Here is a 27,520-nt window from a genome sequence, read left to right on the forward strand (position 1 = left end):
CAATACCCGGATTGGACCGCCTGGGAAAGGGCCTAAATGCGGTGGGATTTGACTGTATTCCACATGTCTCTCATTTAAAAGGCACAAAGCAACACCTTCAACGAGATTTAACGCGACAAAAACTCTATTCGAAGATAAACCCTTGCTCTGACGCTGTATTCTGTTAAGCGTGTTTGCTACTTTGGCCTTTGTTCTGCTCTAATTTACTCCCAGCATCAAAGATGCCGAAGTCTAAGCGCAACAAAATGGTGACTCTTTCTAAAACCAAAAGAAGGGAAGGGAGCATAAGGAATCAATAGTGAATCAAGTGAGGCAAGCTGTGGAGGATTACATCTCAGTATATGTTTTCTCATTTGAGAATATGCGAAATGTGAAGTTCAAAGATCTCAGGGACTGATTAAAAGGTAGAAGCAGGTTCTTTCTAGGATCAAACAAAGTATTACAGATTGCATTTGGTCGCACAGCTGCTGATGAAGTCAAGGATGGTATTCATAAAGCTAGTGAGATGTTACATGGTGAATGTGGTCTATTCTTTTCCAATCCACCAAAAGAAGAGGTTATGAGAATTTTTGAAACTTTTGAAGAGCGCGATTTTGCAAAGACTGGATCACTTGCAACAGAAACGGTTGAGTTGAATGAAGGTCCTTTGGAAAAATTCACGCATGAGATGGAACCATTTCTGCGGAAGCAGGGGATGCCAGTTCGATTAAATAAAGGTGTGATAGAATTAGTAGCTAATCATGTAGTTTGCTGAGAAGGAGAGCCAATATCACCCGAAGCATCTCGCATACTACATTTAATGGGTGTTCAAATGGCTACACTCCACCTCAACCTTGTATGCCGATGGAGTCCTGATGAGTTTGAGATTTACAGAGATCATGGTGTGGCAAATCCTTCAGATGGTAACAAGCTCATGTTGGTGTAGCTCTTTTAAATGCAATCGCACCTGCCCAATCATCCCAAAACTCTACGTTGGCACAATCGTAAAATTCTGGGGCAGGTAAACCCACGAAATCAAGGAGATCCAAGGGTGGAGCACCTGATTCAGCTGGTCATTCTGGAAATGCTATTGCAACTGATGAAGGGCAAACAGGCAATGAATCCATTAATCAGCCAGTGAGGTACCAGCCAACTTCATACAGTTATATTTGGAACAGTCAATGGTGTTATTGATGTCATTGCATCTTTTCCTCAGGAGAAATATATGTTTCTTGAAAAGTTGCAAGCAAATATTTTCAAAACAATCAAGGGAGTAAGGTTCTTAAGCCATGAACACTGGCAATCATTTAGCTATGAAAGGAAGACTGTGTTTTTTGAAATTACACAGCAGTTTCGTAGCGCGCTATGAAACTGTTGTAGCTGCATGTTACAATTCAGTTGATCAATTATGATTGACAAAGCAGCAAATCTTTTTGAAAGGTTTTGTCATCACACAGGTACATGGGAAAAAGCTTCCAACGCATCAAGGACATGGCAGTCTTCTAAATTTTGGGTAATTAAAGGATAAAGACATGCTTCTTTGCATTCGAATATTTTGAGGAAAACTAAAGCCGAGAAGCAAGGATAGTCTCCTATATTTCTGGGCAGTTAAGAAGATTCAGCATCCAAGGTCAACATGGAGCATTAAACATCCATCACAGCCACCGCCAGAAGGGAACCAGATGTCAGAGAATGAAATCATCTTAATTAAAGCCATCATGCATGTAATATGGAGTTAGAGTTATAGTTGATTTAGAACTCTAAAAAAAACTCCAGTCAGCACTTTGTTGTATGTATTAGTTAGTTAAATGGTTGATAGGTGTCATTAGAAGTAGTTTTCGAATTCCCCTCATGCTGGAGGAGGAATCTCGATCAGTTAGAATAAAAACTCTATATATAGTTAAAACAACAATGTAATCAGGGTTGGAAAACTTTATAACAGAGCATAGTATTTGGCTTATGTAAAAGACTTACTTTCAGTAATATAATTTTGATTTTACTTCTCAGGATTCATGAAGGATTTTTCATATTCAGAATGTGTGATGTTGTCTTCTTCTTAGTTTTGTTTACAGTGGTATGGATGTATAACCACTCAGAATTCACTGAATGTGCTCTGATTTCCTGTATGCATCTATAAACTGTGTGGTTCCTTATGAGTGTATATTCTGAATATTCAAATGTTGAATGCCCTGACTTCCATGTAAGGTCAAGACCTTTGTTGTATTGAAGTGTTGTTGACTCCATAGGCCCAATGGATAGTTGTTTAATATATTTCCAGCATTCATATTTGTCATAGTTGTTCTACAAGAGTTAGCCATCTTATCTTAATCAAAATCATTAACCGATCTAGAGATAGCCCTCTCAGGTTGAGGAGGCTAAGCCTCAGCCTAAAGTAGGTTTGAAATAGTTACTTAGAGTCAACCTGACCAGCAGCCTATCAGGATCTGATTTTGAGATAACAGACTGGATTCTCCCGGTACACAAAAATACACATGGAGGCCTCGTTTCATCAAATTTTCATACTAATCCCATCAACAACATTGAATCTTAGAATCAATCAACATTGCAATACAACCATCAAATACATCCAATCATCCAATCACTGAAACTCAATCATCACTCTATAAATCAAGCAAAATCAATCAATCACTGACATCCTTTGAACCTATGACACAACTGAATTAACCATTCATTCATACTTAGTGAAATTCAACCAATCAACTCAAACAGATAGATCATTGTAACCAATACACAAATTTGAACTCAAAACACTGCATCATCATTCAGAACCAGCTATAACCTCAAACACATGCATCAGAATATATATTCTACTTAGAAGAGCCGAACCGATGTGTATACGCGACTTCACCAAAGCGAACCAGCGTATAGGCCTACAAATACTTACTTATAACTTTGTTGCACTTCTCGACTTCAGACATACCCAAATCATCACATATAAAGGATAAAACATGTGTTAGAAATTAGATCTATCCCATCCATTATCATATCACATAATGATAACATATTATGATCCTGATCCATCATTAGATCTCATCCATCATCACTCAAGCAAATCACAATCAATCAATCTGAACATTCAGAATACTGTCACTAGAATGCAATCACCAGAAAATAAAACATAACCCAAAACTCTACGTCAGCAACCAAAACCAACTACAAATTCAAACATCATAGTTCATAGGCTATATGCTACTTCGATTTGTCGAACCAACATGTATATGTGCTTTTACCAAAGCGAAACAACATACACATCTACAAATAATAACTTAAAACTTCACAGACATTCTAGACTTTAGTTATATGCAGATCATAATATTTACAGAATAAAACATGTTCTAGTATTCAGATCTAGACTGTCCATGATCAAACCACATAATGATAATTCATTTTGGGATTTATGATCTTGATCCATCAACCATCATCAACCACGTAGGTGCATCGTTAGATCAGATCAAGAAAAGCATCAAAAGCTCATAACCTACATATATGATCTAACACTTCATAAGATATTCAATACTTTCACACACTGGCCTAATGATCTTCTCCTCCTTATACAGTTTTAGGCCTTTCACAATACCTTGGACCAAATACATAGGGTCAATACCTTAGACCAAATACCTCGGACCAAATACGTTGGACCAATATCTTGGGTCAAAATACCTTGGATCAAATACTTGGTTTTCCAACATGTATGCGCTTTTCCTCCTGTGAAAGTGTGTGTATACGTTATACACTTCTTTTGTTCTGTTAACCTGTGTGTATATGCTTCTTTTTTATAGTGAACCTCCATATACAACTTAACATACCTGAAAATGTCCTTTTTATTCAACTTCTTGATTTTGATCTGTAGTCCTTTGTTCCTTCATCCTATTCTTTTGTACCATTACTTTGTTCTTTCTTAATAGAGCTGTTATAATGTGATTTGCCATTGTACATTACTTTTGAATTGATTCCTTTGAACTAACCTACATTTTGTCACATCTATAAATACAACTGCCATGCATTCTGTCATATCTGATATCTCTCCTGTAGATTCATCTAATTACATAGATGAATCTAGTTACCATGTACAAGTGAGTTGTTCTACTATAAGTGGGTTGCCATCATGTACAAAACATGCATCATAATGCCATCAATATCCCACTTTGGACTTGATGGAAACCATGTTGGTGTTGATTACTGCAAGCTGTAGAAACTATTAGAGATAACAAGCAACACCAAGATACTTGGTATCAGTTGGTACTGATTATTGCAAGTTGTAGAAACTATAAGAGATAACAAGCAACACCAAAATACTCTCCCCCTTTGACATCAAGGGCAAAGGGCAAACCAAGATATTCTCTCCCTTTGATATCAAGGGAAAAGGGCTGACCAAAATGAAGGCCTTCATATCTGAAGAGCGGAATATAAATATTAATCATGCTCCTCCTAGGCACATGCTAAATTCTTTGATTGAACTCCCCCTTTGTTCATGCTGAGATGAACTATAGCATACATGCTCCCCCTAAGCACATGCAGAGTCTGCAAATATTTTCCAAAAGAATAACATGACTCTATAACTCAACTGTGTGAGTTTGACCTTCCTATCACCAATGACTCATACATACATCAATCTCCCAACCAAGTGGGGATATAACAATTTATACATGACTGAAAAATAGCAATTATTGCATCATCCTTCCGATGCATAGTGGGGGTATAAATTACATCATATGACCAAAAACGACTAATTAAAAGACTACAACAGAGAGAGACAAATTATTACATCATGGGTTTTATATGACCTTTACATAAAATTATATACATGAAATTTATAACAGGGACCAAATATCTAAACAATACCATGATAGTCATCAAGAAGTATCATACACCAAGTATGATCTACACCATAAGCATTTGTCAACAGCATCCAGACCAGCAACCTGTATATGTGCATCATTAGTTATGACAATGTAAATATTATCAATCTGTGACAAAGTATGTCACATATAGATAACAACTCATCCTCTTGATCTCATCAAGATCAACTTGCTTTGTTTCCTTAGTAAAAAGATCCTTATCATAACCTTCCATGAATCAACTAGGAATATGTCATATCTCCAAGCAATAGCACAAAATCATTCACATCATATCATATGTATGTGAAAACACCACCGTCATCATCATCATCAAGAACTGCATGATATTTCCACAAGAACCTTCAATATATCAACCATGTATCATCACTAGGGATCATCCCAGATTTGATAAGCATCAACCATGATAATCAACATATGTGAGTATCAACCTATCATCAGAAGGTAAGAACTCATTATCATTATGTGACTAGGTAAGCCATGTCTTCGAATATCCATGTCTTCAAATACATATGTCTTCATTTTTTGGGTCCCTATAATACTAGTGATTACCCCATTACTATTGTAGTTATACCCCTTATTTATATTGTTGTGCCCCTATTAACCCCATATTGTTATTTCTGTGCCCCATAGAATCCCTCTATTGTTATTTTTGTGGCTTTATATTATTATTGTTAGGTCGGCTGTATTATATTGTGACTCCTTAGACTCCTATATATAGAAAGGAGGTTTTGTCATTTGAATCATCCAAGAATTGTTCATTTATGTAATGTAAAGGAGGTTGCCCCCTAGAAGAGGCTAAATTCTAAGGTGTTGATCTATCTTCTCTATCTTTTCTTGAGCTGGTTTCATAACATTTGGTATCAGAGCTTTGGATTCTAGGGTTTCGCTGCTCCAAATAGGTCATCGTGGCATTTTCGCTATAACGTTTTTTCTGTGACGTTTCAGAAGTCGCAAAAAAAACCCATTTGAGAAGTGATCACGGTGAAGCTTGGGTCCAAATTTCAAAGCTTTTCGCGTGATATTTTCGGAGAGATGATCTGAGGAAGTTGGTCTTTTTGCAGACTCCTGAATTACATTCAAAACAGGTGACCTGGGGAAAATCGTCATAAATTTCTCTCTGAGGATCAGATTGAAATTGTGTAAGAAGGTACAGAAAGAGGATGGACTGTAGTTTCTTGTATGCATTTTTTAGATCCATATGTCAAAACAATGACTCGTGGCACGTCGTACAAGTTTGATCTACTGAACTAGTCTATAAGAAAGTCACTCTGGGAGATTTCGCATAAATCTTCCTTGGAGAAACCAATTTGGGTCAGACTTGTGGCATTGGAAAGAGGACTCAAAAGGCTACTACAGGTAAAAATTTTATAATTGAATGATCCGAAATTACAGAGATACATCAGATTCAATATCAGGCTTCTACAAAGTGAAAAAAGGTGTGTAGTTTTTTTTTTTAATTTTTGCATAAGCTTGGTTTGAAGGAATTCAAAGGGCATAGTAAAACATTATTATCGGTAACTGATGCCCCGAGGAAAGAAAATGCAAACACCTAGTAAGGAACCTGAAAGCTCTAGCATGACTCATGAAGAAGAGGAAGAAATGCTACATGATATATCAAAATTACAAGAACAAGTGCAACAAATGTCACGCTCACAAAAGCTAACAGAAGCTAAGATAAATAGCGTGGAATGTAAGATAAAGGGCATGGAGGCTAAGATGGATGATTCAAACACAGATTTCAAGAGAGACATGGTAGATTTGAAGGCTGATCTGAAGACAGACATGGACGATTTGAAGATAAATATGAATAAGTTGCTACAAGAAATGGGCACTAAGGATGAAAGGGTACTAAAGGAAACTCATGATGAGAATAAAAGAAATTTTAATCATGATTGCATAGATGTTATGTTGGATCGAAGACTCACCATATTCCAAAAATAAATATGAGGAAGTTTGATGGCAAAGATCCTGCCACATGGATATTACAGATGGAGTAATTCCTCGATCTCAATAATGTGCAAGACACACAAAAGGTACGTATGGCAACTGTATATTTAGAACCAAATCAGTTTGTATGGTATCAATGCCTTTGCTCTCGTAAACAATTTATCACTTGGGCAATTTTTACGGAAGAATTGATAGCACATTATGAGGATACAAAAAGCAACACTTTTTTTAGCCAATTGATAAGTCTCAAACAAAAGGGTTCAGTAATGGAGCACATTGAGGAGTTCCAAAAATTGAACATAAGGGTAAAAGATATTCCAGAGGAGCATAGGGTTGATGTGTTCATAGGGTCTTTAAAGGATAATATCCAACATGATGTTCGCCTTTGGGAACCTGATTCATTAGAGAAGGCATTCAGGTTAGCAAGAAAAATGGAAAGCAAAATTATGGCAACCAGGAAGCATACCACTCACAACTATAAAGATGGAAGTGTTGTTGCCCCTAGTCTTCCACAACCTATAAGGTTGACACCACAACAATTGGAAGAAAAAAGAGCAAAAGGGCTTTGTTACAGTTGTGATAGCAAATACACTAAAGGTCATAAGTGTGCTGAGAAGAAATTATTCTACATAGATTGTGAAGAGGAAGAAGAAAAGGAGCAAGAAAGGTCAAAAGAAGAGGATATACTCCAGGAAAAAAGCCTAGATGAAGAACAATTAAATCCGACCATATCTTGTAATGCATTGGCGGGAATTACCACTCCTCAAACCATCAAGATAGAAGGACAAATCAAGAAGAAAAAGGTAATAGTGTTGATTGATTCAGGAAGCACCAACAATTTTATTCATTGTAGGGTAGCAAAAGAATTGAATTGCTTCCTATATCCAGCACCAGAGTGTCAAGTGATGATTGCAAATGGAGGAACAATAAATTGCTCTGGAAGGTGCCATAATATCAAGCTATCCATGGGAGAATATGTATTGACTAGCCCAATGCTTTCCATTCCAATGGGAGGTGTTGATGTTGTACTAGGAGTCCAATGGCTACAATCCTTGGGTACAATAGCTTTTAATTTTCAAGAACTTTTCATCAAATTTTCTACGGAAGGAAAGGAAGTTGAATTAAGGGGTATTGCAGGGAAACCAGGAAAGATAATCAGCTCTAATGGTATGAAAAAGCTTCTAAAAAAGGAGCAAAGAGGTGTAATTGCACAATTATGTTCGCTAGATGTTTCCACATCGGAATCATCTATTTCTCTAGATCTCCAAAAAGTCCTAGACAATCATTCCAAGGTATTTGAGACTCCCAAAGGTCTCCCACCTATGCGTGATCATGATCATGCTATTCATCTGATTCCAGGAAGTGTTCCTCCAAACATCAGGCCGTACAGATATCCCTATGTCCAAAAAAGTGAAATTGAACGTATGGTTGCAGAAATGCTAGAGGCTGGTATAATTCAACCGAGTCAAAGTTCTTTCTCTGCTCCAGTAGTATTGGTGCACAAGAAGGATGGATCATGGCGCATGTGTCCGTATTATAGGGAGCTCAACAAGCTCACTATTAAAGATAAGTTCCCCATTCCTGTCATTGATGAATTACTGGATGAATTGCATGGATCAATTTACTTCACCAAGTTGGATCTTCGTTCGGGATATCATCAAATCAAAATGAAGATTGAAGACATTCCAAAAAAATCATTTAGAACTCATGAGGGTCATTATGAATTTTTGGTCATGCCTTTTGGCCTTACCAATGCACCTTCAACATTTCAAGGTTTGATGAATTCAATTTTCAAACCATTCCTTAGAAAATTTGTGTTAGTATTTTTTGATGATATACTAATCTATGGCAAGTCTTGGAAGGATCATGTTGAACATGTTGATAGGGTGCTACAACTATTGGAGGAGAAACAATTATATGCAAAAATATCCAAATGTTTCTTTGGAGTCCAGGAGGTGGAATATTTGGGTCATATTGTATCTGATGAAGGAGTTAAGGTAGACCCTAGCAAAAGTAAAGCAATTAAGGAATGAAAAATCTCCACATCCATAAAGCATCTGCGAGGATTTCTTGGGTTGACAGGGTATTATCGCAAGTTTGTTAAGAATTATGGGAGAATAGCAGCACCTCTAACAACATTATTGAAGAAAGATGCATTTTCATGGACTCCGGAAGCAACAAAGGCCTTTGAACATCTTAAAGAGGCAATGTGCCAAGCACTGGTCTTAGCTACATCGGACTTCACAAAAACCTTTATTGTGGAATGTGATGCTTCAGGAAATGGAATTGGTGCTGTTCTAATGCAAGATGAAAGACCCATTGCTTTTGAAAGTCGTCCAATCAAGGGAAAGTTTTTAAGCAAAGCTATTTATGAGAAGGAAATGTTGGCAATACTCCATGCACTTAAGAAATGGCGACCCTACCTAATGGGAAGACACTTCAAGGTAAAAAGGGATCATGATAGCCTTAAATACTTTTTAGAACAAAGATTATCCTCTGAAGAGCAACAAAAGTGGGTCACAAAGATGTTGGGTTATGACTTTGAAATCATCTACAAAAAAGGGAAGCAAAATGTGGTGGCAGATGCACTCTCAAGAAAGGATGAGGATGTGGAAGCATTGTTGTGCGCCATTTCTATTATCCAACCAGATTGGATAAATGAAGCAAGGGAGGAATGGAAGAATGACGAAGAAGTGTGGGCACTTATTCGAAAGCTACAACAAGATTCCAGTACGTCTGATACATTTAGCTGGAAAAATGATTCGTTATGGTACAAAGATCGCTTATACCTCTGTAAGAATTCCCAGCTAAAACAAAAGATTCTTATGGAATTGCACACTTCTCCCTTAGGAGGGCACTCAGGATTTTTAAAAACTTACCACAGGGTTAAGAAGGAATTTTTTTGGGATGGCCTTAAATCAGATATTCAAAAGTTTGTGGCGGAATGTTTGGTTTGCCAACAAAATAAATTTGAAACAATTAAGACACCAGGTCTATTACAACCTTTATCCATTCCAAGCCAACGTTGGGAGGAGGTTTCAATGGATTTTATCACAGGTTTACCCAAGTCTGAGGGAAAAAGTGTCATCATGGTGGTAGTTGACAGACTTACCAAGTATGCACACTTTTGTGCATTATCACATCCATTTAAAGCCAGTACAGTTTCTACTGCATTTATGGAAACAATTCAAAAGCTACATGGAAACCCAAAGATTATTGTAAGTGATAGAGATCCCATTTTCACTGGAAATTTTTGGACAGAATTATTTTCTTGTCTTGGTACTCAGTTAGCTCATAGCTCATCTTATCATCCTCAATCTGATGGGCAAACTGAGATAGTAAACAAATGTTTGGAAGGATATCTTCGTTGCTTTGTATATGATAAACAAACACAATGGGTCAAATGGTTGCCTCTGGCTGAATGGTGGTATAACACTTCCTTCCATACAGCAACAAAAATGACCCCATTTATGGCACTTTATGGGTACCAACCACCATCCATCACATCATATTTAAGAGAAAATTCTAAGGTTCAGGCAGTGGAACATCACATCGAACATCAACAACAAGTCCTCCAACTCTTAAAGGATAACCTTATGTTGGCACAAAATAGAATGAAACAACAGGTAGATCAACATCGCAGTGAAAGAAGTTTTGATGTAGGTGATTGGGTATTCATACGGCTACAACCATATAAGAAAATGTCCCTAAAGCAAGCTAAGAAGGATAATAAATTATCAACAAAGTATTATGGTCCGTACAAGGTGTTCCAAAAGATTGGTACTATGGCATACAAATTGGAGCTTCCTGCAGCTTCTTGATTGCACCCAGTTTTCCATGTTTCATGTTTAAAGAAGGTTATAGGTGACAAGCTCCCAGTTCAAACAATATTGCCAGAAATTGACGAGGAAGGAAAAATTATATTGGAACCGGAAGCAGTCACAGAAACAAGAACTCGACAGCTACGAAATCGATCAATTTCAGAGTATCTTATCAAGTGGAAGAAATTATCCGCTGAAGATTCCACATGGGAGGATGAGAATTTTATGCAGAAGTATCCAGAACTACTCAAGTGTTGAGGACAACACTTTTTTGAAGGAGAGGGGCATGTTGGGTCCCTATAATACTAGTGATTACCCATTTACTATTGTAGTTATACCCCTTATTTATATTTTTGTGCCCCTATTACCCCCATATTGTTATTTTTGTGCCCCATAGAATCCCTCTATTGTTATTTTTGTGGCTTTATATTATTATTGTTAGGTCAACTAGATTATATTGTGACTCCTTAGACTCCTATATATAGAAAGGAGGTTTTGTCATTTGAATCATCCAAGAATTGTTCATTTATGTAATGTAAAGGAGGTTGCCCCCTCGAAGAGGTTGAATTCTAAGGCGTTGATCTATCTTTTCTATCTTTTCTTGAGCCAGTTTCATAACATCATGAGACCTGCAATAACACCATTCTCTCGGCCAACCAATGATATTTGTCAATATGCAATTTAAGTAATCATCCATGTATTCAACATACTGTGTATCCATCAACTATGTATCTAGCAAAACATGAGCTCATGGTCATTTGTCAAGCTTTCTTGATATCATCATCAACAACAATCCTCAACCATGTGGGAGCCAAGAACTATAGGAATTTTTCATTATAAATGCACCATATGAACTCTATGCATCTTTGGAGGCATGATGACACCAACATAAAATAAATGAGTGGCTCATCATCGAATAATGAAGTTGTGTACTCAAGCATTGTACTTCTCCTTGTCCTTATGAAGATCGCTATGAAAGTGACATATATGTATTGTATGCATCATCAAAAATCATCCACAATCATCCATAAAACTAATCTGAACAACAACTACGTAACCCCAAGCAATACAAGTATCATCTCAGATTTCATCATGGGAAACTCATAATCGTAACATAGCTTGATGTATCATTTAAACACTTTAGCCACACAAGCATCATCACCATTGATAAGATGATGTAAATAATACTGAGAGGGCAGGTGAATCAATATTACCAATTCAATAATTTTTCATTTCCATAATCAGATTTATATACGCTACTTCAGTTAACGACACTTTCGTGTACATGCAACTATGTTTAAAGCAACTAGCGTATATCCTGCAAACTTATGATTTAGTTAATTCATCATATGTTGATTTTTAATTAGTGCATCATAACCATATAAATAGTAACTAGGTGCAGTAAAAATAGAACACAAAATCACACACATGAACACAATATATAAGGTGGAAACCCAATGTGGGTGAAAACCACCTGCTATAATCGTATCTATCTTCTTTTTAAATTAGAAACTTCTTTTTACAATTTTTGTACTGGTGTAGTCTTATACCAGTACGCAGGCTTCTACCTGCAGAAGGCTACAACCTTCTCTCGCTCTCCAGCTTCTCCTGAAGGGAGCTACAACCCCATAGCTCTTGTACTATCTAATAAGTTTACTTGTACGTAGGTGTCAGCCTACAAAATGCTACAACCTTCTCTTTTCTTCCAGGGACCACGTTTCATAAATTTTCAGACTCGATCCATCAATAACATCATCCAAACATCAAATATATCAGCATCAACCAATCTCCTTTGCACCAACCACAACTGAATCAATCAATCACTTTTTAGAATGTTGTAACCAAAATATAGTAACCAGAACCCAAGCTAGAACCTAGAACATTGCAACAACAAACAGAAGCAGCTAAAACATATTTTATGAGGTATACACTACTTCCATGTGTCGAACATGCATGCATACACACTTTTCTCAAAGCAAACCTACATACAGATCTGCAAATCAAATTTCAGATGTATACACTATTTTGATATGAAGAACCAACGTGTATACATACCTTTTATAAAGTGAACCTGTGTACAGATCTGCAAATGATGATTTAAACTTTACGACAATTCCGAACATCAGTTATACCCAGATCATCATATTTACAAACTACAACATGCGCCAGTTATTCAGATAAATGATCAAAACCATATAAATATACTTCACTTCAAGCCTTAAGATCTTGACCCATCATTAGATCTTATCCTTCATCAAGCGCTAAGGTTCATCCTTGGTTCAGATCCAGCTATGCACCATAACCAAATAACCTGTATACTAGATCTTTCTCTTCATCAGATATTCAATACTTGAGTACCTTTGCCTAATGATCTTCTCCTCCTTTTATAGTCTTATGCCTTACTCAATACCATGGACCAAAACCAGTTATGACCAATACCTTGGACCAAATACCTGGGGTCAACACTTTGAACTAGATACCTTGGACCAATACCATGGATAAAAACATAGTTTTCCAACATGTACGCACCTTTCCTTCTATGAAAGTGCGTGTGTACGTTATACACGTGTTCTTTTAGTCTATTAACCTGCGTGTACATGCGGCTTGGTCAATGGGGAACCTGGGTATACCTCTCTTTCTTCATTCTATGAGTCTGAACTATGATCTATCATCTGATTGAGTTGCCATCAAGGAAAGCACCTGTGTCATAGTGCCAAATCTGTGTCATAATGTCAACAATCTCCCCCTTTGGACTTGATGGCAACCCCTAGTCATTCTCCCCACTTTTCATCAAGGGAAGAGGGCTATGCTCCCCCTGAGTACATGCTGAATTCTCTGATATGCTAAAGTGTGTTGATTGAGCTCCATGGTTGAGTCCATGTTCCCCCTAAATATAAGCAAGGTCTGTAAAAGGATGTTCTAAAAGAAGAACATGACTCTATACATATATCATAAAGGACCTTCCTATCACCAATGACTCATACATACATCCATCTCCCAACCAAGTGGGGATATACCAATTGTTTATACGTGACAAAAACAAGAACATTACATCATCAATCCCATGCATGGTGGGGTAACAAAATAGGTTGTTTCATGACCTTTACATTAAAAGATATACGTGAAATATATAACAGAGAAAAAATATCTGAGACAAGACCATGATAGCCATCAACAACTATCATTAGCAACATATGTCAATCAACATCTAGACCAGCAATGATGATCTCCCTGTGAGCCTGTTCCACCTGAATAAAAAAAAAACTGAGTGAATTTGTACCAAGATCTTCTAAGATAATGCGAACAATGCATCATCAGAAGTATATGCTCCCCCTGAACCTGTGCCAGATGATCACTGTCAGATCTGATCATTTCATATAGTAGAAGAGTTATCAAGGCATCATCATCAATCAGATATACATCAAGTTATCAACAACTTATGAGAGCCAACTATTTCCACATGTCATCTATAGATTGTAACCATCATCAAGCAAAGCAGATAATTATATTAACCATATCAAACCACTTTCATCCTTAGTCTAGCCCACTGCTTTTCCTCAAACCAACATATATGTGACTATATCCACAGAAACCAACATATGTACATGACTATGCTTCATGAAACTTGCGTATAACCACCTTTCTCTGAAACAGATAAGATTTAACAACAGGATGATGGATCAACTACTCCCAGCTTTTGTCTAAGATATTCAAATGTCTCTCTGGGTAATGGTTTGGTGAATATATCCGCAACGTGTTCTTTGGAAGGAACATACTCCAATTTGAACTTTTTTTCAAACACTTGTTCACGTAGAAAATGATATTTGATGGGTATGTGATTGGTCTTGGAATGCATGACTGGATTATTTGAAATACTGATGGCACTTGTATTATCACATAGACTGGGGATGGGTGGAGTACATGTGATATGAATGTCTTGGAATGTTTGCATCATCCAAAGGAGTTGTGTGTAGCAAGATGTAGTAGCCACATATTATGCTTTAGTTTTAGATAATGCAATTGAACTTTGTTTCTTGCTGAACCAAGACACTAATCTAGAACCCATATAGAATGCACCACCACTAGTGCTTTTTCTGTCATCAACGCTTCTTATCCGATTTGCATCTGTATATGCATGAATTGTAAGATCTGTATCTCTAGGATACCATAAACCAAAATTCTATGTCCCTTGAAGATATTTAAAAATCCTTTTGATTGCCTGAAGGCGTGATTCCTTTGGATTTGCTTGGAATCTTACAACTATTCCTACTACATGCATGATGTCTGGTTGGGTACCTGTTAGATAAAGCAGACTGCCAGTCATGGATCTGTAATTTCGTTGATGTACCAGTGTAGCTTCATCATTTGAGCTGAGACTCCATCGTGTTACCATTGGGGTACATACTGGTTTAAAATCTTCCATGCCATACTTTTTCAAGATCTGTTTGAGATATTTGGTTTGTGACAGAAAAATACCATCTTTATGTTGTTGAACTTGTAGACCACGAAAATATGTAAGCTCACCAAGTAGAGACATTTCAAATTCTTGTTTCATTACCGAAGAAAAATTCCAACTCATGTCTTCTTCATTGCTACCAAAAATGATGTCATCAACATAAACAACAAGTATTATCAATTTATTATTGTCAATCTTTGCATATATATTGCTATCAGCTAATCCTTTTAAAAAACCTTGTTGATGGAGATATCTGTCAAGATGGTAATATCAGGCCCTTGGAGCTTGTTTTAGACCATAGAGAGCCTTTCTAAGTCTGCATACAAGTTTTGCATCATTTTTAAGAATGAATCCATCTGGTTGCTCAATATAGACTTATTCTTCTAAGTCTCCATTAAGAAAGGTAGATTTTACATCTATTTGCTATACTTTGAATTTCTATAAACTAGAAAGAGCAAGGAACATTCTTATGGCTTCAAGTCTAGCAACAGGTGCAAAAGTTTCTTCAAAATCTATTGGCCTTGTTTCTAATAACTTCTCCATTTTCATTCAGCTTGTTTTTTAATATTCATTTAGTTCTTATGATATTCTTATCATGAGGTCTAGGAAGTAATTCCGAAGTATTATTCTTTTCAATTTTCTCAAGTTCTTCATTCATGGCCTTGACCCAACATTCATCTTTGAATGCTTCATTTGCATTTTGAGGTTCGGTGGAGGATACCAATGCTAGATAGCTTGAAGCTTCTATAATAGTTCTTCTTTTCTGCACACCTCCCTCTTTTTGTCCCAAAATTTGAGTCGCTAGATGATTTTTCTGAACATACCTGGATGGAGTCTTTTCTTCTACCATTATCTATTCTTCTAGTTGTTCATTGGTTTCTTCTCCAGAATTAGTCTGATTTGATGTGGGAGGATAATCCTCATGTTCTTCAAAATCTTTGGTTTTTATTTGCTTTGGATTTTTGCATGCTTCATCAACCACAACATCAATACTTTCAATAATTTTCTGAAGTATTTTATTATAACATTTATATCCTTTACTTTGGGAAGAGTAACCAAGGAGAATGCCTTCATCTGCTCTGGGTTCAAACTTACCAAGCTTTTCATTAGTCCTTTTGATGTAACATTTGCTTTCGAAAGCTTTGAAGTATTTTACAGTAGGAGTTTTAGCATACCAAAGTTCATGTGGAGTTTGAGTGTTGTTTACCCAAACGTTTGCTTAGTTGAGAATAGTGACGGTAGCAAATGCAACTTCACCCTCGAAGGTTGTAGGTGTTCCAGACTCACCTAGCATAGCACGAGCCATTTTTTGAACAGTTCTTTTCATCCTTTCTACCACTCCATTTTGCTGAGGACTCCTTGTCGTGGAGAATTTCCTTTTTATTCCTTGTTCTTCACAAAAGTCAAAGAATTCATCTGAGGTAAATTCCCCTCCTCGATCAGATCTAAGGCATTTTATCTTGCGATATGATTCATTTTCAACAAAAGCTTTGAAGGCTTTGAATTTTTCAAATGCTTCATCTTTATGCTTTAGAAGTCCTATCCAACACATTCTAGAAAAATCATCAATGAACAATATAAAGTATTATTCCCCACAAGGTGACTTTTTCCATGATGGTCCACGTAAATCAGTATGAACAAGTTCAAGAGGCTTACTAGCTGATCCTTCCTCTTCAGGGAAGTGCACTCTAATTTTCTTACCAAATTGACATGATTTGCATATTGTATTTTCTGGGATGCTGATATTAGGAAGATCACGAACTGCCTAGAATCTGCATGATTTTCTTATTTGAGAGAAGCTTAGATGACCTGCCATAACTAGTGTTCATCATTTTTGCTTAGATAACATTGTTGTTGTCCTCACTTAAGTATGTATAAGTTGCTTGGAGTTATTATACCTTTGATCATGGTTTCTCCTGTATCAAGCTCACAAACAACACATCCATTTGATCGAAATACTACATTTCCTTGATCACACATTTGATTGACAGTCAACAGGTTATGCTTTAGACCATCCACATACATAACATTCCTAGCTTAAAATTTTTCTTTTAAGAGAAAAAAACCTTTACCTTTTATGACAATAGGACTGCTATTTCCAAATGAGACCTTCTTTTCCTTTTCTAAGGCATTATATGATTGAAGTTTTTCTTTGTTACCTGTCATGTGTTTTGAGCATCCACTGTCGATGTACCACTAATTTTCTTGTCCTTTTGCGTACAAGGCTATACCACATCTTTCTATTTGCAGTTCTTTCTTGCTCCATATTTGGGACTTAATGATGTTTTCTCCTTCTGAGATGTTTGCTGAAATTTACTCCTACATTCATATTCTTCGGGACCAAAATTGTTGCAGATAGAGCATTCTATTTCATTTCAAGAAGAGAAAAGTTATTGTAGGTCCATTTCATGATCCCTGTCACATTACTTTGAATTCATGCTTCTCTAGTCATGATGGTCTTGTAAGCAACACATTGAGCAGCTTTCTATCCAAAGTTATGACATGAAAAACATTGGCCATTAAAGAAGTTCTCGCAATTATCGAATCTATTAACCTCGTGATTGTAGTTTCTATTGATATTCATTCTTGAAATAGAATGAGAATGATTTACTTGAGGTTGGTTGTAGCTTCTATTCATCCTTGAAGTAAATTGAGTTTGATTTACCTGGTGATCTGCTTTATGCCTTTTCCGACAATTGTCAAATTATTCACTACTCTTTGCTGCATCAAGATAGCTTTTAGTGGAGGTTGATGGCTTCTGTGCTTGAGATGCTTCTTCAGTATATCCAAGACCTGTCTTTATCATAGGATAATTCTACACTTCGATAATTTCATTTAAGGTTTCTAATCCTTTAGAAAATCTAAGATTGAGAGCTTTTTTCTTATCAATATCCTTTCTTAGACCCACAATTTCACATTCTAGTTTTTCATTGTGTTTTTCTCTTTCAGCAAGTTGGAATGTCAGAGTATCTATAATCATATTCTTTTCTTCTAAAAAGATTTTGAGTTTAGAGATTTCTTCATAAAGGTCATATTAATATAAAGCATCTAAGAAATCATCATATTCAAAAGCCATTAGATGTCCATAGTCATTACTATTTTCATATTCATCACTAATTGATAAACCATCACTATCTTCATGCGTATAGTAGCTCTTATTACTTACACTTTGTTTCCTATTCCATTTTGTTGATTCCTTACCTTTATCAAGATTATCTTTATGAGGAAATTTGGTTGAATAATGACCGACTCTTCTAGAAGCAAAACATTTGAAAGGTAGTTTACCTCTGAATCTTTCGGAACCCCTTTGAAGATTCTTGACAAAGTTTTCTTCTTCCTCTCCTTCTGAAATGTGTCATGATTCATTGATTTCTTATCTTCCTAAAGCTTTGAATGTGATTTATCTCATATCTGATGGACCTCCTTTTCTCATTTCGAAGGCAGTTAAGATTTTGTGCAGCTATGTCATAGTAATAGTCTGAAGATCCTATTTTTCTTTTATGGAAGATACTTTTGATTCAAACTTAGTAGACAAGGATCTTAAAACCTTTTCAACTAAAATAACTTATTTTATCTCTTCACCCAAATTCTTCATGCAATTAACAATCTCATCTATATGTAAGAAATAACTAGATATACTTTCATCATTGTGCATTTTGAGAGTTTCATATTGAATTTTGAGAGTTTGCAGTTTTACACGTTTTACCTGACTGTCTCCTTCATAGCTTAGAATGATCTTGTCCGATATTCTTGGGCAACTTTGAGCTGCATAACTTTGAAAATTTTTGATTGTGACAGACTCCCCAATAATATATTGACAGCCTTGGCATTGGTTTCATATTTCTTTTTACCTGCCACATCTGTAGGAATTGCTAATGGAAATGTATATCCTCCTTCCACGATTTCCCGAACATCTGTTCCAAGAGATTGAAGATAGGTTGTGGTTCTTACCTTCCAATAAATGAAGTTTCTCCCATCAAAGAATGGTGGTCTAATGGATCCCTCTCTTTCTTGATTACTCATGATGATGGATCTTCCTTCAAGCGATCAAGCTTCTTCTAAAGGACCTCCTCTGACTCCAATTGTTGGAAATAATACTAAGAGGGGGGGTGAATTAGTATTAGCAAGTTAATAATTTTTCATTTCCATAGTTAGATTTATATACGCTACTTCAGTTAATGGAACTCACATGTATACGTAACTATGTCTAAAGCAACTAGCATATATCGTACAAACTTATGATTCAGTTAATTCATCATATGTTTATCTTTAATCAGTGCATCAAAACGATATAAACAATAACCAGGTGTAGTAAAAATAGAACAGACAATCATCTCTATCTTCTTTTTACAATTTTTGTACTCGTTTAGTCTTATACCAGTGCGTAGGCTTCTACCTACAGAAGGATACAACCTTCCCTCATTCTCCAGCTTCTCCTAGAAGGGAGCTACAACCCCCTAGCTCTTGTATTAGCTGATATGTTTACTAATATGTAAGTACAAGCCTACAAAAGGCTACAACCTTCTCTTTTCTTCCAGGGACCACGTTTCATAAATTTTTAGTCTGGATCCATCAATAACATCATTCAAACATCAAATATATCTGCATCAACCAATCTCCTTTGCACCAACCACAACAGAATCAATCAATCACGTTTTAGAATGTTGTAACCAGAATACAGTAACCAGATCGTTGCAACAGCAAACAGAAGCAACTAAAACATATTTTATGAGGTATACGCTACTTCCCTGTGTCGAACCTGTGTGCATACGCACTTTTCTCAAAGTGAACCTGCGTACAGATCTGCAAATCAAATTTAAGATTTATGCGTTGTTTTGATATGCAGAACCAACGTGTATGCACACCTTTTATAAAGTGAACTTGCGTACATATCTGAAAACAATGATTTAAACTTGTCAACAATTCCAAACTTCAGTTATAACCAGATCATCATATTTACAGACTACAACATGTGCCAGTTATTTAGATGAATGATCAAAACCATATAAAGATACTTCACTTCAAGCCTTAAGATCTTGACCAATCATTAGATCTTGTCCTTCATCAAGTGCTAAGGTTCATCCTTGGTTCAGATCTAGCTATGCACTATAACCTAATAACCTATATAGTAGATCTTGCCCTTCATCAGAGATTCAATACTTGAGTACCTTTGCCTAATGATCTTCTCCTCCTTTTATAGTCTTAGGCCTTACTCAATACCATGGACCAAAACCACTTAGGACTAATACCTTGGACCAAATACCTGGGGTCAACACTTCAAACTAGATACCTTGGACCAATACCATGGATCAAAACTTAGTTTCCCAACATGTACGTGCCTTTCTGATCCGAATGGAAAATGGCATCAACCCATGGTACTCATCCACCCATATTATTCATCGACCCATGGAATTTACCCATGGTATTGTAAATGGCATCCGCCCGTGGTATTGTAAAATCCACCCATGGTATTCATTCACCCATGGAATTTACCCATGGTATTGTAAATGGCATCTGCCCGTGGTATTGTAAAATCCACCCATGGTATTCATTCACCCATGGAATTGACCCGTGGTATTCTAACTGAAAAATACTATAAGTAACAAGTCACATTTTGTAAAAGGAGAGATTTTCCGCACTGATACCACTGATCCGGATCTTGGGAGGAGGCCCCCAAGATCTAAAAGATTGAAATGGATCTTGGGAGGAGAGACCCCCAAGATCTGAAAACTTGCATTGCCAGAAGAAAAATAGGAGAATGACTGATCCAGATCTTGGGAGGAGGCCCCCAAGATCTAAAATATTGAAATGGATCTTGGGAGGAGATACCCCCAAGATCTGAAAACTTGCATTGCCAAAAGAAAAATAGGAGAATGCCCAATAAACAAAACCACAAAGAAACTTTTTTATTAAAACCGATAATAACTGTAAAGGCTACATTGTGGCGGACAATCTCTCCTTTTACAAAATGTGACTTGTTACTTATAGTATTTTTCAGTTAGAATACCACGGGTCAATTCCATGGGTGAATGAATACCATGGGTGGATTTTACAATACCACGGGCAGATGCCATTTACAATACCATGGGTAAATTCCATGGGTGAATGAATACCATGGGTGGATTTTACAATACCATGGGCGGATGCCATTTACAATACCATGGGTAAATTCCATGGGTCGATGAATAATATAGGTGGATGAGTATCATGGGCTGATTCCATTTTCCATTCGGATCATTCCTCCCTCCTTAAGAAGCAATGGTCCCCATTGCGTAAAGTTCCCTCCTGCAAAGCCTTTGTTGAATATGAAGATCCACTGAAGATAAGGGTTTTACGTGGTTAACCCAAAACCCTGATAAATGAAGATCCGAGGATAGAGATACCCTGTAATCCTTGTGACCAACTGTGATTTTGACAGTGTGTGGCCTAGCAAATGGACTTCGATGAACTGTGGGTTTGTGGATGACCCATAACCATGAAGAACGAAGATCCGAAGATAGAGATACCCTGTAATGCTTGTGACCAATTGTGATACTAACAGTGTACGGCCTAGCAATGGACTTCGATGAAGTGTGGGTTTGTGGATGATCCACAACCGTGATGTTGGTTGCTGATGAAGTAGCAGGTGCCTACATAGCCTGGGGTGGGAGGGCACATCTCCAAATAACCCAAGCCGATTGCTGCTATGTTGAAACTGATGAATGTGAAGCAGGTGCCTACTAAAGTGGGGTGGGAGGGCACGTCTCCAATGGAAACCCACTCTGAATGCTGCTCCAAAATTAAAATGGACATAACTCGACCAACATAACTCAGAATATTTATTATAACCTATTTCTGGAAGCAGAAGGACCATTTTTCATCTTCCCATGTGATGGAAATCCTTATCTGGGCACTCTGAGATCTCAAATTTGTGCTGCAACAGTTCCGCCGTCACAAAAATTCTGATCAAATAGCTGATTTTAAATCAGCAATATCTCCCACATCCGGACTCCGATTTGACCCTTTTTTTTTTGAAATTGGGTGATTTTTTGAGAGGAATCCAGATCTGGTATTTGATTTTGTAAATTTTGTACCAAATGTTTCAGATCTGATCTGCAAAGTCGCCGCCCAAAAAAAATCCTGAAAAAAAATGAAAAAAGAAAAATTCTTCCTGCTTGACCCAAGAAAGTGCTCTGTGGAGGTTGTAGCACATGCCTGAAGTTTGTTGAATATTGCTGCAAAATTTGAAACTGAAACATGCATCAAACCCTCGTTCCCATGGAATCATAACCTGCTCTGATACCACTGATCCGGATCTTGGGAGGAGGCCCCCAAGATCTAAAAGATTGAAATGGATCTTGGGAGGAGAGACCCCCAAGATCTGAAAACTTGCATTGCCAGAAGAAAAATAGGAGAATGACTGATCTGGATCTTGGGAGGAGGCCGCCAAGATCTAAAAGATTGAAATGGATCTTGGGAGGAGAGACCCCCAAGATCTGAAAACTTGCATTGCCAGAAGAAAAATAGGAGAATGCCCAATAAACAAAACCACAAAGAAACTTTTTTATTAAAACCGATAATAACTCTAAAGGCTACATTGTGGCGGACAATCTCTCCTTTTACAAAATGTGACTTGCTACTTATAGTATTTTTCAGTTAGAATACCACGGGTCAATTCCATGGGTGAATGAATACCATGGGTGGATTTTACAATACCACGGGTAGATGCCATTTACAATACCATGGGTAAATTCCATGGGTGAATGAATACCATGGGTGGATTTTACAATACCACGGGCGGATGCCATTTATAATACCATGGGTAAATTCCATGGGTCGATGAATAATATGGGTGGATGAGTACCATGGGTTGATTCCATTTTCCATTCGGATCACTTTCCTTCTGTGAAAGTGCACGTGTACGTTATATGCACCTTTTGGTCTGCTAACCCACATGTACACACGGCTTGGTCAATGGGGAACCTGTGTATACCTCTCGTTTTTCATTCCATGAGTCTGAACTGTGATCTGTCATCTAAGTGAGTTGCCATCAAGGACAACACCTGTGTCATAGTGCCAAATCTGTGTCATAATGCCAACATAAGAATCATTAGGTACCAAAGGCTTCTAAACATAATGCCAAAAATGCATTATTAGGAGCATAGCATCTTCTCCCCTAAACCCATGCCACCTTTTCACTATCTGATATGTTCATTGCATATATCGTTAAGAAATATCATCATCAATCAGATATACATCAAGTTATCAACAACTTATGAGGATCAAGAGAACTTCTAAATAACATCCACAGACCGTAGTCATCTATAATCAAGACATAAAATATAATGGATAATCATCTGAATCATATCAAATCATTTTTCTGAGCCTGTCCCACTGCTTCTTCATTAAACCAACATATACGCGACTGTAAAGCATCTATTTCGTGTATATATGGGACTTGTCTTTATGAAACTTGCGTATGAGATTTAGAACAGTGAATTTTCACACTTTCAGCTTCTGCTGAGTCTGTTATGTCTGTGCACTGTGCCATGCCACATTTCTTTGACTGTATTTCCTTCTTCTTCCATATATTCGAGTGTGATGATGTTATCTCCTTTTGGTATGTGCCCGAAATTTTCTCTTGCATTCCTTCGCTATATGTCCAAACTTGTTACATGCATAAAATATTGCATGTTTCATATCCTTCTATAGAAATCAATGGCTTTGTGGCCAAACATATTGCAAGAAAAACAATATCCCTTAAGGTACTTGGAAGTTGATGATCTTTCTGTGTGAGGGTATTGAACCATTCTGCATCTCGCTGCAACATGTCCAAAATTATGACATATAAGACATTCAACATTTTTCATTTGAAGAACTAACTGACTAGCACTTCCATGGTTAGGAGTAAAATATTTTCTTTGAAGAATTTCTTTCCTTGGTTGTTGATGTGGTTGACCTCTCATCTCCTTGTTGAGCATTTCAGATTTTGCATTAGAGTTCCTTGCCTCACCTTGTGAGCTAGATTCACCTTCAATATATTCATGAAAACCAAGACCAAATTTGATGGCAGGAGACCTTTGACTGCTAAGAATATCATCCAAAATCTTAGTACTATATTGAAATCGTAAAAGATTACCATTTCCTTCTAATTTACCTTTTAGTATATTTACCTCAACCTTCTATTGCTCTTCCTTTTCAATATACTACTTCCTCATGATTTCTTCAGCTTTTCTTCCTTCTTCCACTTGTTTCCTTAATTTGAGAACTTCGTTTTCTTGTTCTTCAAGAGCTTGGAGTAGTTTTTCATTCTGCTTATTTGATTTTTCAAGATCTTCTTTCAGAGAGAGGATCTTAGCTTCAAGAATTTCATAGTAACTGGATCTATCTTTAAGTTTCTTGATTGTTGTGCTCCTTTTATTTACTTCATTTCTTAATGATGTCCCTTCATCCTACAGCTTTTGACATTAATCTTCCTTTTCCTTGTACTGCTTCCTTACTTTGTTTCCTTCCTCTAGTTGAGATTTTAGTTCGATAGCTTCTTCTTGGAAGGCACACTCCCTTTTGTGCAATAGATCTTGTTGACCCTTAATTTTGTCTGTGATTTTTTTAAATTCTGCTTCTATTTGATATCTTTCTCTTTCACCCATAAGAGAAAATTCAATTGTTTCACTGTCACTTTCATCATCTTCAAATGAACAAAGAAATGTATCACTAGAGGATAACAAATTCATACCTAATAGTTCATTTGCTTATTCATCATCATTCTGAGGTGATTCTGAATCTGAAGAATTTCTTCCACATAATCCCCAATCGTCTCTCCTACTGTCATAGTTCCTTTGAGATGTCTTATTCTTTTGGAGTGCTTTCTTCTTTCCCATTGTTTCTATGGATATCCTTCAAGTGATCAAGCTTCTGCCAAAGGACCTGATCTGATACCAATGATTGGAAATAATACTGAGAGGGGGGAGGGTGAATCAGTATTACAATCGATAACCTTTTCATTTCCATACTTATATTTATATACGCTACTTCAGTGAAGGAAACTCATGTGTGCACGCAACTGTTCTTAAGGCAACCAACGTATATCCAGTGAACTTATGATTCAGTTAATTCATCATATGTTGATCTTTAATCAGTGCATCAATAATTTATTAAACATTAAATAGTAACCATGTGTAGTAATAATAGAATAAACCATCACACTTAAGCAACACACATGAACACAAAGATTTAAGGTGGAAACCCAATGTGGGTGAAAACCACATGTTGTTGTCGTCTTTGTCTTCTTTTAATAATAACAAAATCTATTTACAATATTATACTAGTGCAGACTCATACTAGTATGCAGGATTCTACCTGCAGAAGGTTGCAACCTTCTCTCATTCTCTATGTTCTACTAGAAGGGAGATACAATCCCCTCGCTCTTGTACTAGCCGATATGTTTACTAGTACGTAGGTGCCAACCTATAGAAGGCTATGACCTTCTTTCTTCCTCTAGGGACCAAGTTTCATAAATTTTCAGACTGGATGCTCCTGGTACACAACAATACACACGAAGGCCTCATTTCATCAAGTTTTCATACTGGACCCATAAAAAAAATTGAAGCTTAGAATCAATCACCATTGGAATACAACCATTAAATACATATGCATCAACCAATCATTGAAACTCAATCATCACTCTCTAAATCAACCAAACTCAATCAATCACTGACATCCTCTGAACCTCTGACACAACTGAATTAACCATCCATTCATACTTAATCAACTTCAACCAATCAATTGAAATAGATAGATCACTGTAACCAGTACACAGATATGAACTCAGAACACTACATCATCATTCAGAAACAACTGTAACCTCAAACTCATGCACCAGAGTATATACGCTACTTGGAAGAGTCGAACTAGCACATATACACAACTTCATCAAAGTGAACGAATGTATAGGTCTGCAAATACTTATAACTTCGCTGCACTTCCCGACTTCAGACATACCGAGATCATCACATATAAAGGATTAAACATGTGTTAGAAATCAGATCTAGCCCATCCATTATCAGATCACATAATGATAAGATATTATGATCCTGATCCATCATTAGATCTCATCCATCATCACTGAAGAAAATCACAATCAATCAATCTGAACATTTAGAATACTGTCACCAGAACACAAAGCATAACCCAGAACTCTACATCAACAACTAGAACCAACTACAACTTCAAACATCATATTTCATAGGGTATACTCTACTTCGATGTGTCGAACCAGTGTGTATACGCGCTTTTACCAAAGCAAAAGATCATACACATATACAAATACTAACTTGAAACTTCACAGACATTCCAGACTTCAGTCATACCCAGATCATAATATTTACAGAATAAAACAAGCATCAGTATTCAAATCTAGACTGTCCATGATCAAACCACATAATGATAATCCATTTCATGCTTTATGATCCTGATCCATCAACCATCATCAACCACATAGGTGCATCATTAGATTAGATCAAGAAAATCATCAGAAGCTCATAACCTACATATATGATCTAACACTTCATAAGATATTCAATACTTGCACACACCGACCTAATGATCTTCTCCTCCTTATATAGTTTTAGGCCTTTCACAATACCTGAGACCAAAACCACTTAGGACCAAATACGTAGGGTCAATACCTCAGACTAAATACCTCAGACCAAATACCTAGGGTCAATACCTCAGACTAAATACCTCAGACCAAATACCTTGGACCAATACCTTGGATCAAAATACCTTCGATCAAATACTTGGTTTTCCAACATGTACGTGCTTTTCCTCCTGTGAAAGTGCGTGTATACGTTATACACTTATTTTGTTCTATTAACCCACATGTATATGCTTCTTTTCTACAGTGAACCTCTGTATACAACTTAACATGCTTGAAAATGTCCTTTTTATTCAACTTATTGATTCTGATCTATAGTCCTTTGTTCCTTCATCCTATTCTTTTGTACCATTACTTTGTTCCCTTTGAATATACCTGTTATAATGTGATTTCCCATTGTACATTACTTCTGAACTGATTCTTTTGAACTGCCTTGCATTTTGTCACATATGTAAATACAACTTCCATGCATTCTGTCATATCTGATATATCCCATGTAGATTCATCTAGTTACATAGATTCATCTAGTCAACATGTACAAGTGAGTCATTTTTCTATAAGTGGGTTTCCATCAAGTACAACACATGCATCATAATGCCAACAGGACCTGCAACATAAGTGGTTTGATTTGTTGTATTTGGTCATGCAGTATGCCATCCAGGAGGTCATCAAGTGCTGGCCAACAGAATGGCACACCCCATCATACTTGGATGCTGGTACCAGAAAGGGTGCAGGGAGCTTCGCTGAAAAGAAAAGGAAGGATGCAGAAAAATATGCGGTGCAAAAGTTGGCTGCGCAGTAG

At 36.8% G+C, this 27,520-nt stretch overlaps 1 pseudogene; it reads left to right on the top strand.

Annotated features, from left to right (window-relative positions):
* Positions 1 to 101: 101 nt before the first annotated feature.
* On the top strand, positions 102 to 27,520 carry LOC149158671 (uncharacterized; annotated as a pseudogene).

The sequence above is a fragment of the Pinus tabuliformis genome, chromosome 5_2 (assembly GCF_031772625.1).
Source record: "Pinus tabuliformis cultivar Carrire ecotype Pingquan chromosome 5_2, CPIR1, whole genome shotgun sequence".
Taxonomy (NCBI): domain Eukaryota; kingdom Viridiplantae; phylum Streptophyta; class Pinopsida; order Pinales; family Pinaceae; genus Pinus; species Pinus tabuliformis.